Source organism: Sapajus apella, unplaced genomic scaffold (assembly GCF_009761245.1).
Source record: "Sapajus apella isolate SASKATOON/1434 unplaced genomic scaffold, GSC_monkey_1.0 scaffold80, whole genome shotgun sequence".
In the NCBI taxonomy this organism is placed as follows: Eukaryota; Metazoa; Chordata; class Mammalia; order Primates; family Cebidae; genus Sapajus; species Sapajus apella.
In genome coordinates, this window is record NW_022437020.1 from 5,269,415 (window position 1) to 5,283,481 (window position 14,067).

At 42.6% G+C, this 14,067-nt stretch overlaps 1 long non-coding RNA gene and 1 pseudogene across 1 annotated transcript in view; one reads left to right on the plus strand and one right to left on the minus strand.

Annotated features, from left to right (window-relative positions):
* The window catches only part of LOC116533187, a 15,666-nt gene extending 6,618 nt beyond the window's left edge, over positions 1-9,048 (plus strand). Inside the window, exon 2 of the long non-coding RNA XR_004261139.1 lies at positions 8,326-9,048. This is a non-coding gene — a long non-coding RNA (uncharacterized LOC116533187). The remainder of the gene's footprint in view (positions 1-8,325) is intronic.
* On the minus strand, positions 1,668-2,677 carry LOC116533186 (annotated as a pseudogene).
* Positions 9,049-14,067: the final 5,019 nt, after the last annotated feature.

The window sequence follows — 14,067 nt, forward strand, 5'->3', positions numbered from 1 at the left end:
TGGTGGTGCGTGCCTGTAATCCCAGCTACTCAGGAGGCTGAGGCAGGAGAATTGCCTGAACCCAGGAGGCGGAGGTTGCGGTGAGCCGAAATCGCGCCGTTGCACTCCAGCCTGGGCAACATGAGTAAACTCCGTCTCAAAAAAAAGAAAAAAATTAAATAAATAAATAAATAAATAAATATCTGCCAAGCTTTCATAAAAAGCTATCTATTGAATCTCTCTCTGAAAGGCTCTCTGCTATAGAGGTTAAAACCCAGTTGTTAGGCTGGTTAGATATAGATGACCAAGAAAGGTGAAAGGTTAGTGAAAGGAGAGAAGTTATTTTAACACTGACATACTTAAAGTAATCGTTGGTGAGAATGAGACCCATCACTGAACTAATAAGGAGTAATAAGGATGGATGGCAATCATACAAGGCATTCAGCAGTTACTGGGAACAATTTGGGGGAAATGTTGCTCACTCAGTCTCTGCAGTGTGAAGTGTGGCCAAAGCTGGTTTGGGGGTCAGATGATCTGGTTAGAATCCTATCTCTGCCATTACAAACTGAGAATATATAGAACTCACTGAATCCTTTTGACCTGATTTTCTTCATCTATAAATTGAGCAAGTAAACACTATGATTTAGAGGCATTTGTTTTTTTTTTTTTTTTGAAACAGAGGTTTCCTCTCATCGCCCAGGCTGGAATGCAGTGACTCGCGGCTCACCGCAACCTCCGCCTCCCAGGTTCGAGCGATTCTCCTGCCTCAGCCCCCAGGGTAGCTGGGACTGCAGGCACGCATCACCAAGTCCGGCTAACTTTTTTTTTTTTTTTTTGTATTTTTGTAGAGGCGGGGTTTCACCATGTTGGCCAAGATATTCTCGATCTCCTGACCTTGTGATCTGCCCACCTCGGCCTCCCAAAATGCTGGGATTACAAGTGTGAGCCACTGCGCCTAACCAGTTTTTTGGGGTTGAGACAGAGCCTTGCTTGGTCACCCAGGCTGGAGTGCAGTGGTGTGATCATGACTCACTGCAGCCTTGAGACTTTCTGGGCTCAAGTGATTCCCTCACCTTGGCCTCCGGGGTAACTAGCACTACAGGCAAACCCCACCATGCCTGGCTAGTTGTAGAGATTTTAAATTACACAAGGAATGCAAAAGGTTTTGCTTATTGCCTGGCATATAATAGGTACTTGAAAAACTGTTGGCTCAAAGGAGCATAATTTGGCTCTTAATCTGAATGCTTTTTCTAGATTCTTCTCCTTATTAAAAATCTTAAAGCTGCCAGGCATGGTGACTCATGCCTGTAATCCCAGCACTTTGGGAGGCTGAGGTGGGCGGATCACTTGAGGTCAGGAGTTCAAGACCAGCCTAGCCAACATGGTGAAACCCTGTCTCTACTAAAAATACAAAAATTAGCCAGGCATAGTGGCATGTGCCTGTAATCCCAGCTATTTGGGAGGCTGAGGCAAGAGAATCACTTGAACCTGTGAGGTGGAGATTGCAGTGAGCCAAGATTGTGCCACTGCACTCTAGCCTGGGCGACAAAGCGAGATTCCGTCTCGGAAAAAAAAAAAAAATCTTAAAGCCTTTACTTTTACTCTTTCATCCATCCCCTCACCGATGTACTGATGAAAAAAAAAAAAAAAGTGTCTGGCATACATGAGATCAAACTTGTTTTCCAGGTGAGCCCAGGCCTCAGCAACGGCAATGGTGTTGCTCAGCATACACACAGCTCTCTGTACCTTGGTCAGGTCTCCACCGAATACCACAGTGGGAGGCTGATAATTGATGCCATCCTTGAAGCCAGTGTAACACCAATCTGTACAAACTGGATGCTGTGGTTGGTCTTCATGGTGACAATGCCAGCTTTGACATATTTGGGAGCCATGTCACCATAGTACAACAGGCAGCAAGCCATGTGTTTACCATGGCAAGACTCACATTTTACCATCAGATTGGCTGGCTCAAAGCAAGCATTGGTGATCTTTGCTGTAGTAAGCTGTTCATAGTAGGCTTTCTCAGCAGAGATATTAGGGGCCTTTGTGGGCAGAGGGAAGTGAATATGGGGATAGGATACTAGGTTGGTCTGAGGTTCTGCCAGATCAATATTTAGGGCTCCATCAAGTCTGAAGGAAGCAGTGATGGAGGGCACAATCTGGCTAATGAAGAAGTTAAGGTTAGCATAGGTTGGGTGCTCAGTATTGAGATTCTATGGCAGATGTCATAAATGGCCTCATTGTCTACCATGAAGCACAGTCAGAGTGCTCTAGGATGGTGTGTGTGGTGAGGATAACATTGTAGGGCTCAGCTACAGCTGTGGAAACCTGGGGTGCAGTGGAGTTGGGTAAACGGAGAGCTCCAGCCTGGACTTCTTGCCATAATAAACAGAAGTTGTCATGTTGCATGTGCTCTGTGTATAAAATACTCAACATAATGGGATGATCAGGAACAGAGAAGGAAATGAAACAAAAAGAGTAAATCCAGCTCTACATATTTCTATTTCGACTTCCTATTTCCTAGAAGCTATTGGGTTCCTGACAGACTATATATGTAAAAAAATATAAATTTTGCAAAACTGATAAATTATTTTAGATTAGTGAGATGGCAAGTAACAGAACCTCACTAGAGACTGGCCTAATTTAAAAAAGAATGTATTAGTTTTTGTAATGGAAGAGATCAGGGAAAGAGCTAAGTATGCAATGCAGTAGGAAACTATTTTTTATCTTTTGGCTCTGCTTTTCTTTGTATTGGCTTCATTCTCTAGTAGATTCTTTTCAAATGTCAGTGCAGATGGCTACTAGCATTTCAAAAGTTATATCTTACTAGTTTAGCCTCTTTCTCAATAGTTGCATTAGACATTTCAGAGTTGATATCCATAGGTCTTGATTGGGTAACATGTCCAACCTTGAAAAAATTCACCATTATTTTGATTGGCTGGGCTTAGGTCACCTGCCAACTGCTGGAACCAATGGGTGGAGTTAGCATAACTTAAACCTTAAGGACCAAAAAAGGAAAAAGGGAATGGTATCCTAAAAGAAAATCAAAGTGCTATTACATAAACAGGAAATGCACGGTGGGCAAAGAAAAATTACAGATACCTATTCTAACACTCAACTGCATGCTTCAGTACTCAACAAATGCAGGAGGGAACATAAATTATTAGTCAAGGGTGACTTGACTTTGCTTAACTGAAAACAAAGAGGGTTATGATGCTAAGGACAGGTGGAAAAATCTGATAGATGAAACGTTTTCAGGTTACCTTCTCTTTAACACTACATTTCCCCAGAGGTTTGCACTTATAGTAGGATTAGATAACATCTTTTGCATTTGCATTTTTTTACAGAAAAATATATTGGTGGAAAGAAGTTATATGGGCTATAAAACAACATTTTAAAACCTTGTAAGTAATCAGTGTTTTTCAAATAAATAAATATTTGGATATTTATTAATACATGGATATAAAGATGCTGGTCTGTTCTTTAGATAAGATTATTTTGTAACTCTCGGGAAATCCCTGTGATTCACCTTTGCTTAATCTGCAAGCAGTGTTGATTCCAACCAAGCACAAGTATGTTTAGAATGGGAACCTTGTCTTCGTGTCCTATTTTTCTACAGGTAGCAATTATTGTTTCCACAAGCCTGGAGTGTATGGTTATGGGACAGCCACCTCCTCCTTCAAATCACATCCATTAATCTGTGTGGGCAAAGTCCATCACCGTCACCTATTGATCGTATTTCATTTGGGTGGAACAGATTTTCAACTGTCACAAGTAAAATACTCCCACAGACCAGCAAAATTCATACAAACCCAACAGACTATGCTTTTTTTTTTTTTGAGACAAGATCTTACTTCTGTCACTCAGATTGGAGTGCAGTGACGTGATCATGGCTCACTGCAATTTCCACTGCCAGGGCTCCTCCCACCTCAGCTTCCCAAGTAGCTGGAGCTACAGGCATGTGCCATTATATCCAGTGAATTTTTTGTACTTTTAGTAGAGATGGCGTTTTGCCATGTTGTCCAGTCTGGTCTCAAACTCCTGAGCTCAAGCAATCTGTCCTCCTCAGCCTCCCTAAGTGCTGGGATTACAGGTGTGAGCCACCCTGCCCGGCCCAGACTCTGCTTTTAAATACACTTTATTAACTGATATTTGTATAACACGTTCCTGTTTCTTAACTTCTTGCATGTAAACCATCTCACCTGATTATCATGGAAGATTTGGAAGGCAGGTGGGACAGATAATATTATTATTTTCATGTCATAGATGAGGAAATAGAGATCCAGAGAGATGAGGTGAACTACTCAAGCTGATATGAGCAATAATTAATGTGAGTCTTCAGATTCCACATCTCAGGTTTTTCTCAGGGTGCCTGAGTTTGGGTGAGGGTGGCAGTGTTGGCTGGAAGTGAATGGGAAAAACGCTGGAACCCAAAGACCAAGAGTTTGAAGCCTGGTTCTACTGATTGCTGGTTGTGTGACCTCAGGCAAATTTCTTAATCACGTAGCCTCAAATTACTCATCTATATTGTAAAATCATTCTCTACCTCATAGGATTCTTGTGATGATTAAATGAAATAACATATGAATGGGACTTAGCAGGGCCTCTTATGTATCTCTCATGCTTGAATATACCAGTTATGTTATTGTTGTTGTCTATGTCTAAATCCAGATTCAACCTGCATTCACAAAGAGAAATGAAGAGCTGAATTATTCATCTGTACCGTACCAAGCTTCTGCCTCTGTTAAATATATCTTTCAAGCATGGGTAGAAGGCAAGAGTGACTTACCCCAATCAGTTGTTTGCCTCACTATGCTTGCCTCCTGTTAGCTTTCCTCCCCATTCTGATTGTCCACTACAAAGCCAAGTATATGTTTGTTTGCTTGTCTTTTGAGACTGAGTCTCACTCTGTCACCAGGCTGGAGTGCAGTGGCAGGATCTCGGTTCACTGCAACCTCCAACTCCCAGGTTCAAGAGATTCTCCTGCCTCAGCCTCCCAAGTAGCTGGGACTACAGGCATGCACCACCACACCGAGCTAATTTTTGTATTTTTAGTAGAGACGGGGTTTCACCATGCTGGCCAGGATGGTGTCAATCTCTTGACTTCGTGATCTGCCCACCTTAGCCTCCCAAATTGCTGGGATCACAGGCGTGAGCCACAGCTTCCAGCCAAGTATATGTTATATATGCTCCAAAGATTGTAAGAGTACAACTATTTAGTATATTCTAAGAGATAAATGTAAACTCTGCAATTTGATTACATCATTAAGTATAGCCATGTTAAAAACAGTGAAACAAAAATGCCCATCTGAGTTTTTCTTCTTAGACTAAATAAGCTCCAAAGCATTTCTCCTATTTTACTTTATTTTGAACTTTCCTCGGTTGTAGTGCATTATGGATTTCTCCTAGTGTTAGTTTTGTTAGAGATGAACCAATTATTTCCATATACTTCCAACACTGGTTCTTCTGTAATGTTGGCTTTGAATATAGTAATGGTCAGAACATCCATGTCCTTTGGGTAGACCCTGGTGGTTTTGAGCAAAGGCAAATGATAACAGCATGTTCTGGGAAGGTGCAGCTCTTCCTGTTGACCTTAGTTGATTCCTTCATCCATTCAGGACCATTGAACAGCCTGTGAGAAATGAAACTCAGTGGAAGAGCAAGACCAAATCCCTGCCATGTGAACTTGCACTCTCATGGTGGATACAGAAAAGTAAACAGGGAATGAAGGATGGTGATGGAAGTATAGGGAGAATTTGAGCACATGTATGAAGAGCACCAGACTCAGATTGTGGGCACTCTTCTCAGAGATGGTGACATCCAAGCAGACGGCTGACCAATGACTGTGAATTAACAAGTCAGAGCTTGCTGGGAGGAGGGAAGAGACAGCTATTCCAGGCCTAACAAGAAGATGCGAGGGCTGTGAGGATGGAGTGAACTTGGCTGGTTTATGGAGTGCAGAATTCTAGGAGAAACCTGGAGGGAGACGGGTGTAAGACTTAGGGCCGAAAGAGGGGAAGAGTGTAATGGCGAAAACTTCTCCCATGCCTACCCACAAGCCCACGAAAGTGGAAGTCACCCCCACTGTTCCTCTCTCTCCCAGTAGAAAGATAAATTCCCTTAGCACCGGGCATTCTGGATACCAAATGAAAGTGACAATGACTGAGGACTTCACTACATGGCAGGCATATTTCTAGTGATTTTATATCGATTTGAACTTCTAACAATCCTATGATGTAGGCAATATTGTTCTGTCCACTTTGCAGGTGAGGATATTGAAATAAGGGGAGTTAAATGACGTCCACAGGGAAACCCAGTTGATGAGAGGCAGAGCCAGAACTGGACCCCAGGTGGTCGGTCTCCAGAGAGTCCCCCTCCACAAAGAAGGCTGTAGCAGTTAGGTGTCCTGCGAGCTGATTCAGGAATGCCCTGCAGAGCTTCCAGCACAGAGCCATGGCAACTGTAGAGCACTCCCTTGACATTTGCATGGAGAGAGCAACTCTTTCATCTCTTTTTTGCGGTGTGGGGAGGGTGGTGGAGGACAATGGTGGCGTGGTTAGGACAATGTTTCACTAAAACATGCTTATCGAAATAAGCAGGTCTTTAAGCCACAAACTGTAATGGCTATTGCAGATGATGGTGGTTTGCCACGGAAGAGATTTCAGACTCCCCTATCTTTACTTTTGCTTTCTCTTTAACATAGGTAATGACATCAGACGGGTCATTGTCCATTAAAATCTGTAATGCTTCCTGGTTCTCAAGAAGTGAAAGCGAAACGTTTTCTTTGCCTTTGCAGCACAGCTCCACTTTATTCAAATCCAGAGACTTCTTTTTACCATGAGTTAGTCAGGATTTTCTTTCGTTTTGTTTTGTTTTGTTTTTTGAGACTGCGTCTTACTCTGTTGCCCAGGCTGGAGTGCAGCGGCATGATCTCGGCTCACTGCAACCTCTGCGTCTCCCATTCAAGTAATTCTCCTGCTTCAGCCTCCCAAGTAGCTGGGACTACAGGCACATGCTACCATGCCCGGCTAATTTTTTGTATTTTTAGTAAAGACAAGATTTCACCATCTTGGCCAGGCTGGTCTTGAACTCCTGACCTTGTGAGCCACCCGCCTCAGCTTCCCAAAGTCCTGGGATTACAGGTGTAAGCCACCACACCACCGAAGCTTTAAAAATAACAAAACAAGACCTGGTGCGATGGCTCATGCTTGTATTCCCAGCACTTTGGGAGGCCGAGGTGGGTGGGTCACAAGGTCAGGAGTTCAAGACCAGCCTAGCCAAGAGGGTGAAACCTGGTCTCTACTAGAAGACTATGTGAGATACTCTGCCCCCAAATGAAGATGCAGGTTCCAACCATACCTGACATGGCTTTTTGGTTTCTCTTTCAGAAGTTCATAGATTAGAATGCCAAAGACACGATATTGGCTTCGATGCATTTGCAGTAGCACAAAGTGAAGTCCTGGAGAGCTTATCCTGTTTCCATAAAAGAAAAAAAAGTTGAAGAGATGAGGAAGATAGTAGCTAAGAAACAACAACAAGAAAGCTGAATTCAAACTGCGGTGGCTTTATCAAAGGACTTTACTACTGACATTCAACATAATAACCTCAAAATTAGCATTGCCTTGCTAATATTTGTAGTTTACTCACAACTTTTCAACTACCTTCTACTCTCTTTTGGGGGAAAGAAAGTTATGCACGTTGGCTGTTTCCAAGTTTGGCAGATGTGCTTTGAAAATACTTGTTGGAGAGTATGATTAAAAACAAAAACATTGTGTAATATTTCTATTACCAGGAACAAAATTGCTTCTATGAAAAAATATTTGAGGAATATCTTTAATTTGTTGCTGGAGTTGATTTGTGTGTGTGTGTTGCTTAATTTTCTGTTCTGGTCAAAAAGCTGTCAAGTTGGATTGGGCCATTTGATCCTATCCCATTTCCAGTCTTCTTCTAGGACCTGTGAGCATGGGCAAACACTTTTTAATTATCCCGATCAAGTGTGGGGAACATCCTTTTGCTGACCCCACTTGTAATCAACTGTGATTGCCTAGAAGCAGGTGAATTGATTGCTCCTATCCTCCCCAGCTAGCCAGAAGAGTAAGTCATACATTATCTTGGCCCTTTGAAAAATCCAACTCAGTGATTGATTTTATGGCTGCCAGTGGCAGCAAATTCCTCAGCATGAATTCTACTAAGTGAAGAAGTATTTCCTATAACTTGCTTTAAATTTCCTTAGCATTAACTTCTCTGAGTAGCCCAGTCTCTTATGGGACAATGTAATAAGGATCTATCAGTTTTACTGCCTAGTACATATCTTTAATGTCTAAGTAAATCTCTCTTATTTTTCAGCCCAGGCTTAGTAATTCTGACTTTTGAAATCTCCTGTCATGAATGAATCTACACTGCACTCTATTTCTTGCCCTGCCCTGGAATTCAGCCATTCCTGCACTGCATTTCTTAAGGTGAAGAAGTGAAAGAGGAAGACACCAATCCAATTGAACATGTATTACTCTCTTCCATAATGCTATTGTATTATATTCTTTCCTTCTACTTTTTTTTGTTCTCCTGATTTCTCTGCACAAAAGAGGGAAATTCATCCAAAGCCATGGAAAGTTTCCTTGAAAGATTTTTATCTAGTCACACTTACATACAGTGCAATGTGCATCTCTTACAGCATTATACAGTTTGGGATTTGTTTTTAATCCCATGAGAAATGCCGTATCAGTGCTTTGGCATATATTTGTTCCAATTTCTACATTGCTTGGGGAGGGAGAGAAGCTTTCTTTTTATTAAATAAAATACACATCTATTTTATTAAACAGACACCTCAAGCATTAGTTGCTAATGAAACAAAAATATAAATAAAACATGGAACTATCCAAATACTACATGTTCTCCACATTTGCCCCCAAAATGTGCCTCATCTCCCTGCACCTCCAAATAATATTTCTAATGTTTTCATTTTATTAGTTTTGCAATGTCACTGTCAAGGTAGAATTACTGGATGGCTTAAGACAACTTTTGTAAAATTTTCAAATCCTAAATTAAAAAAAATCATCTTTCAATAAAACAGATCTTGTGATTTATCTATTGGAATGTGTGTGAGAGGGACCTACTGATTCACACTCGTCCAGTACATGGGCTTTGAAATATATTTGAATTTGTGGAGGCAGGGTGTAGAATGACAAAAACAAACAAAAACCCCACAGTACAGACCCAACTGGGGTATACACAGACAGGTTGGTTTTAATTTTATTTTAATTTTGGAGTTTCTGTGAAAAGAAGAATGAGGAGAGAAAAAAAAGGGGAAGAGTAAGAGATAGCATATTTAGGGTATGACAAATTGGGAATGGCTCTGCAGTGATCTCTTTTTTTGTTGTTGTTGTTGTTGTTGTTTTGAGACATAGTCTCACTCTGTCACCCAAGCTGGATGGCAGTGGCATGATCCTGGCTCACTGCAACCTCCACCTCCCAGGCTCAAGCTATTCTCTTGCCTCAGCCTCCCAAGTAGCTGGGACTACTTGGGACTACTGGCTAATTTCTTTTTCTGTTTTTGTATTTTTAGTAAAGATGGGGTTTGACCATTATGGCCGGGCTGGTCTCAAACTCCTGATCTCAGGTGATCCACTTGCCTTGGCCTCCCAAAGTGCTGGGATTATAGGCAAGAGCCACCCCGCCCAGCCCTAATCTCTTTTTCTGCCCTTCCTCTCTACCTTCTTCCTTCCCTTCCTTCCTCTTTTCCTGCCTTCCTCCTTCCCTCCCTCTCTTCCTTTTTTTAAATTAACTTTCACCAGAGATTATTGAGTCCCTCCCAGGTGTAAATCTTTTGCTAGGCACCAGAGTACAGTGATAAGATACACGAGGTTCCCGAGCTTGCAGAGGAGAATGAGGCAGCCAAAAGCATGTGTATTAGGAGTCATCCAGGAGGAGCCATAGATGCATGGACAAGGAGGACATATGGCTGTGACAGTTTCCTGTGGGAAATGATGCTAAGCCAATGTGTGAAAGGTGGGTGGAAATGGCCAGGGGGAGGACTTATGGGAAGAAAACAAAATCATCCCCAAAGCAGAAGGAGCTCATCACAGAGGAGCTGAAGAAGTCCAGCAGGGCTGATGGGCAGGGCTCCAGGTGGAGAGTGCTCCAGCAAGGCTATCCAGGCTTGGAGTGCTGGTCATTGCTTTGAAAACAAAACTAATGCCAGAACTCAGAAACCTATTTGGGAGAGATAGGGTGTTCTTTTTGCTAAATCTAATGAAGATTACGTAAAGTCGGTATCATTAGAATAAAATTATCTGACAAAACTACAGAACTCCAAAGAGAGGAACATTAGAAATTCAAGATTATACTAAATGTCTACATCCCTGTCTCCTCTCCCTAAATGAGGACAAGAACATGTGACATGGGCATTCCAGTGGGATGAGCTGAGTGCAGTGGAGGCTACTGAGGTTGCAAATTGGCAAAGAGACTGACCAGGTGCAGAGAGATTTTTCTTTAAAGGTTCTCCTCTCAGCATTAGGGACATATGACCTAGTGATATCATAAAAAACACTTTTTCAAGTACTTGATATTTTTAATTAAAATGACTGTTTTTAGAGACAGTCTTATTCTGTCACCCAGGCTGGAGTGCAGTGGCATAATCATAGCTCACTGCAGCCTTGAACTCCTGGGCTCAAATGATCTTCCTGTGTTAGCCTCCCAAGTAACCTGGACTACAGGCATGTGCCACCACACCTGGCTAATTTTATTTTTTTTTTCTGCAAGTAGGGGTTCCCCCGGCTGGTCTCAAACTCCTGTCCTCAAGCTGTCCTCCTGCTTTGGTCTCCCAAAGTGTTGGGATTACAGGCGCGAGCCACTGTGTCCGGCCTTAATACTTTTAAACTTTCTCTCGATCTCTCTCTCGCTTTCTCACTTGGTAGCCAAAGCCATAAAAGTCACAAAAATTAAGCAACTTGAGATTTCCAACCCAGGGAAAGGGTCACTCTGTTGACAATGAGAGGAAATTAAAGGTTGGGGTTGTGTTCTCTTTGCCCATTCTTCTATTAGTGCAGAAAGATAATTGCATGGCTCTGATTGCATGGAGAGATAAAAGCCCAGCTCACCCCCCGGCCCCTACTTTCCTTCACCATGTCTCCAGGACTGACAGCAGACTGAGGGACGTTTGGCTTCAAGTGGGGAAGAAAATTTGCCAGAAGTGGCCTCCTTCAAATTTGCCAGAAATGGCCTCCTCAGAGCTGGGCAGAGCTCTGTCTGATGGAGGCCTGACTTGCTTCTAAAAAGAGTGCAGTCTGGGCCCATACCCTTTTCCCAGATCATTTTAAATCTTGTTGAATCAGTTCAACTTAAGTCTTATAGACTATCTCCTTATCTCTCTCAGTTGAGCCTTCAAGTGTCTTTCAGTTTGGGCTAACAAAGGGGAATGGTGAGAAGGAGTATCAAACATACAGATTCTCTTTTGCAAATGTAGGGATATATTCTGGGGCTTGATTGAGGGAGTCAGTGTAGGGTCCTCGGCCATTATCCAGTTTCTGGCTTCGGCACCTTTTTTTTTTTTTTTTTTTAGGTAGAATTTCACTCTCCTTGCCTAGGCGGGAATGCAATAGTGTAATCTGTGCTCACTGTAACCTCCACTTCCTGGGTTCGAGTGATTCTCCTGCCTTAGACTCCCAACTGGCTGGGATTACAGGCATGCACCACCACACCTGGCTAATTTTTCGTATTTAGTAGAGATGGGGTTTCACCATGTTCGTCAGGCTGGTCTTGAACTCCTGACCTCAGGTAGGTGATCCACCCACCCAGGCCTCCCAAAGTGCTGGAATTACAGGCATGAACCACCGTGCCCAGCCAGCACCTTTTTATTAACAGAAAAAATTAAAGATGTAGCAGAACCTGTGTGTCAAACTTTCAAACAGCCATGACTGGGTCATGTTTATACAATGGCAGACAAATGTTTTGGATGCAAATGGACAAATGACATTCAGTCAGTGTTCTTAGCTTAGGCAGATATGTGGCTTAAATCTGGAACAACACTTTTTTCAAGGGGTGTGAAGAACAAAACTCTTTTGCTTAGACATATATTAAAGCAGTTTGAAAATAATACAAAAAGTTTTAAGCTGAAGTTTTTTATTAAACTACTATATATATTTTGGTGAGGGCAGGGGTCAGGATGATTGGCGTTACTTCAGATTCAAAGAGGCCCATCTTTTATTTTGAAGTGAACTTTATACAAGGGCCACTTGAACTGGAGAGCAATGCTTGTGGAATCATCCTGGGCAGGTAATGTGCTTATCAAGGCTGACAACACCGTATTCCTCTGTATCCCTACAGTTCCCCAGAAACCCTTTTGGAGTCTTCTGCAGAGAAAGTCCTCAAACCTGAATTAAGTGGTGGATCTAGCACAGCTGAAAGCTTCTAAGGATGCCAGCATCCCCAGACTCAGTGTCCATGTCTGAACCTGGCCTCTAATCCCTTTTCTATTTCCTGTTTCAGATAGAAAAATATTCCTTAATGGGGGTAGTCAATCCAGAATAGCAATGACGACCACAATAATGTACTAATGACCTAGACTGAGCACTCACTATGCGTCAGACTATGCTAAGCATTATCATTTTATGTACTCCTTACAGAATCTGGAGGCAGTATGTTCCTAGTTCACATTTCTTATTTCTATTTCACAACTAGGGAAGCTGAGCCTTAGGGAAAAACTGCTCAGTCACAGGGTTAGTGAAAGGCGAATCCCAGACTCCATGTTGAGTTAGTCTGATTCTGGAGAGCATGTCATTACTGAGACTCACAAGCCTGGACCTTAAGGCACAAAAGGTTCTAGAAAGGAAGAGAAATGTGGGAGGGGGTTGGGGGGACAGCGTCTTGCTCTGTCACCCAGGCTGGAGTACAGTGGCACGATCTCAGCTCACTGCAGCCTTCACCTCCTGGGTTCAAGTCATTCTCCTCCCTCAGCCTCCCCAGTAGGCCGGCACCACCACACCCAGCTAATTACTGTATTTTTAGCAGAGATGGAGTTTCACCATGTTGGCCAGGCTGGTCTCAAACTCCTGACCTCTTGATCCACCTGCCTTGGCCTCCCAAAGTGCTGGGATTACAGGCATGAGCCACTATGCCTGGCCTCAAAGAGAAATTTTTCTGGACTCTACTATGCTCAAAGCAAATTTAGGTTGAGAGGCCTGTCCTTGGGATTAATTATTTTCCTGTTTCCTTTGTTCTTCCTTTTCTTTGTCTCACAACTCTTTCTTGAATTGTACCAGAAAATTGTGACGGACACCTGAGTGTGCTAAGGAGACTGAACGAGAAAGACTGCTCATTCGGATCCACTGCCCTCTTTCCATTCTCCTTCCTACAGGACGAATGAGCTGAACAGTCCTAAAACCTGGCAGTCATGGCTTTAGAGGATGCCTGCAGACCCCTGTCTCCTGCAGTTCAACTTTTCAAGCCTACTTTGTAATTCCTAGGCAGAGTTCTGAGCTCTGATGTCATCTTTTAGTTTTACACTTATTCAAAATATTTTGATCCCAATATGCCCTTGGTGCCATGCTTTATTAATGCAAATATAACTCATATTAGTGATGTCTGTTTTGGAGCCATTTGCCCTGCATATGTTATTGGGTTTCATTGTTTATCTTAGTTTTAAAAAAATTCCATATGCTCTGACCTCCTGACACGTAAGCCCTGCCTGTGTGGTTAAAACAGGAAAACTAGTTATTTGATATCATGAAGGCAATTCAGCTGGTAGACACACTCAAACGTTTCCATTTCCACTGGGGTGTCTGCATTGTAGGGAACCATAGATTATTAATCAGGGATGCTCAGGAGAAAAATTGTTTCTTTTGTTTACTTGTTAATTCCCAAAATGAACCCAATGCAAAGAAGATACCACCATGGTGCATTTATTTTTCATTGTCAGCACCTATCATTATGCCATTGTGTAAGAACTGCCCAAGTAAATTGTTCTAAAGTCACATGGATGGCTTTATGTCCCACCCGCCTGCGGAGTTGCCTGAAAAAAGAAAAAACATGAACGTCAGCTAGGTCATCGGGTGAGGAGGCTGCCCACCGTATGGGGGTGCCAGGTTAGCCTGG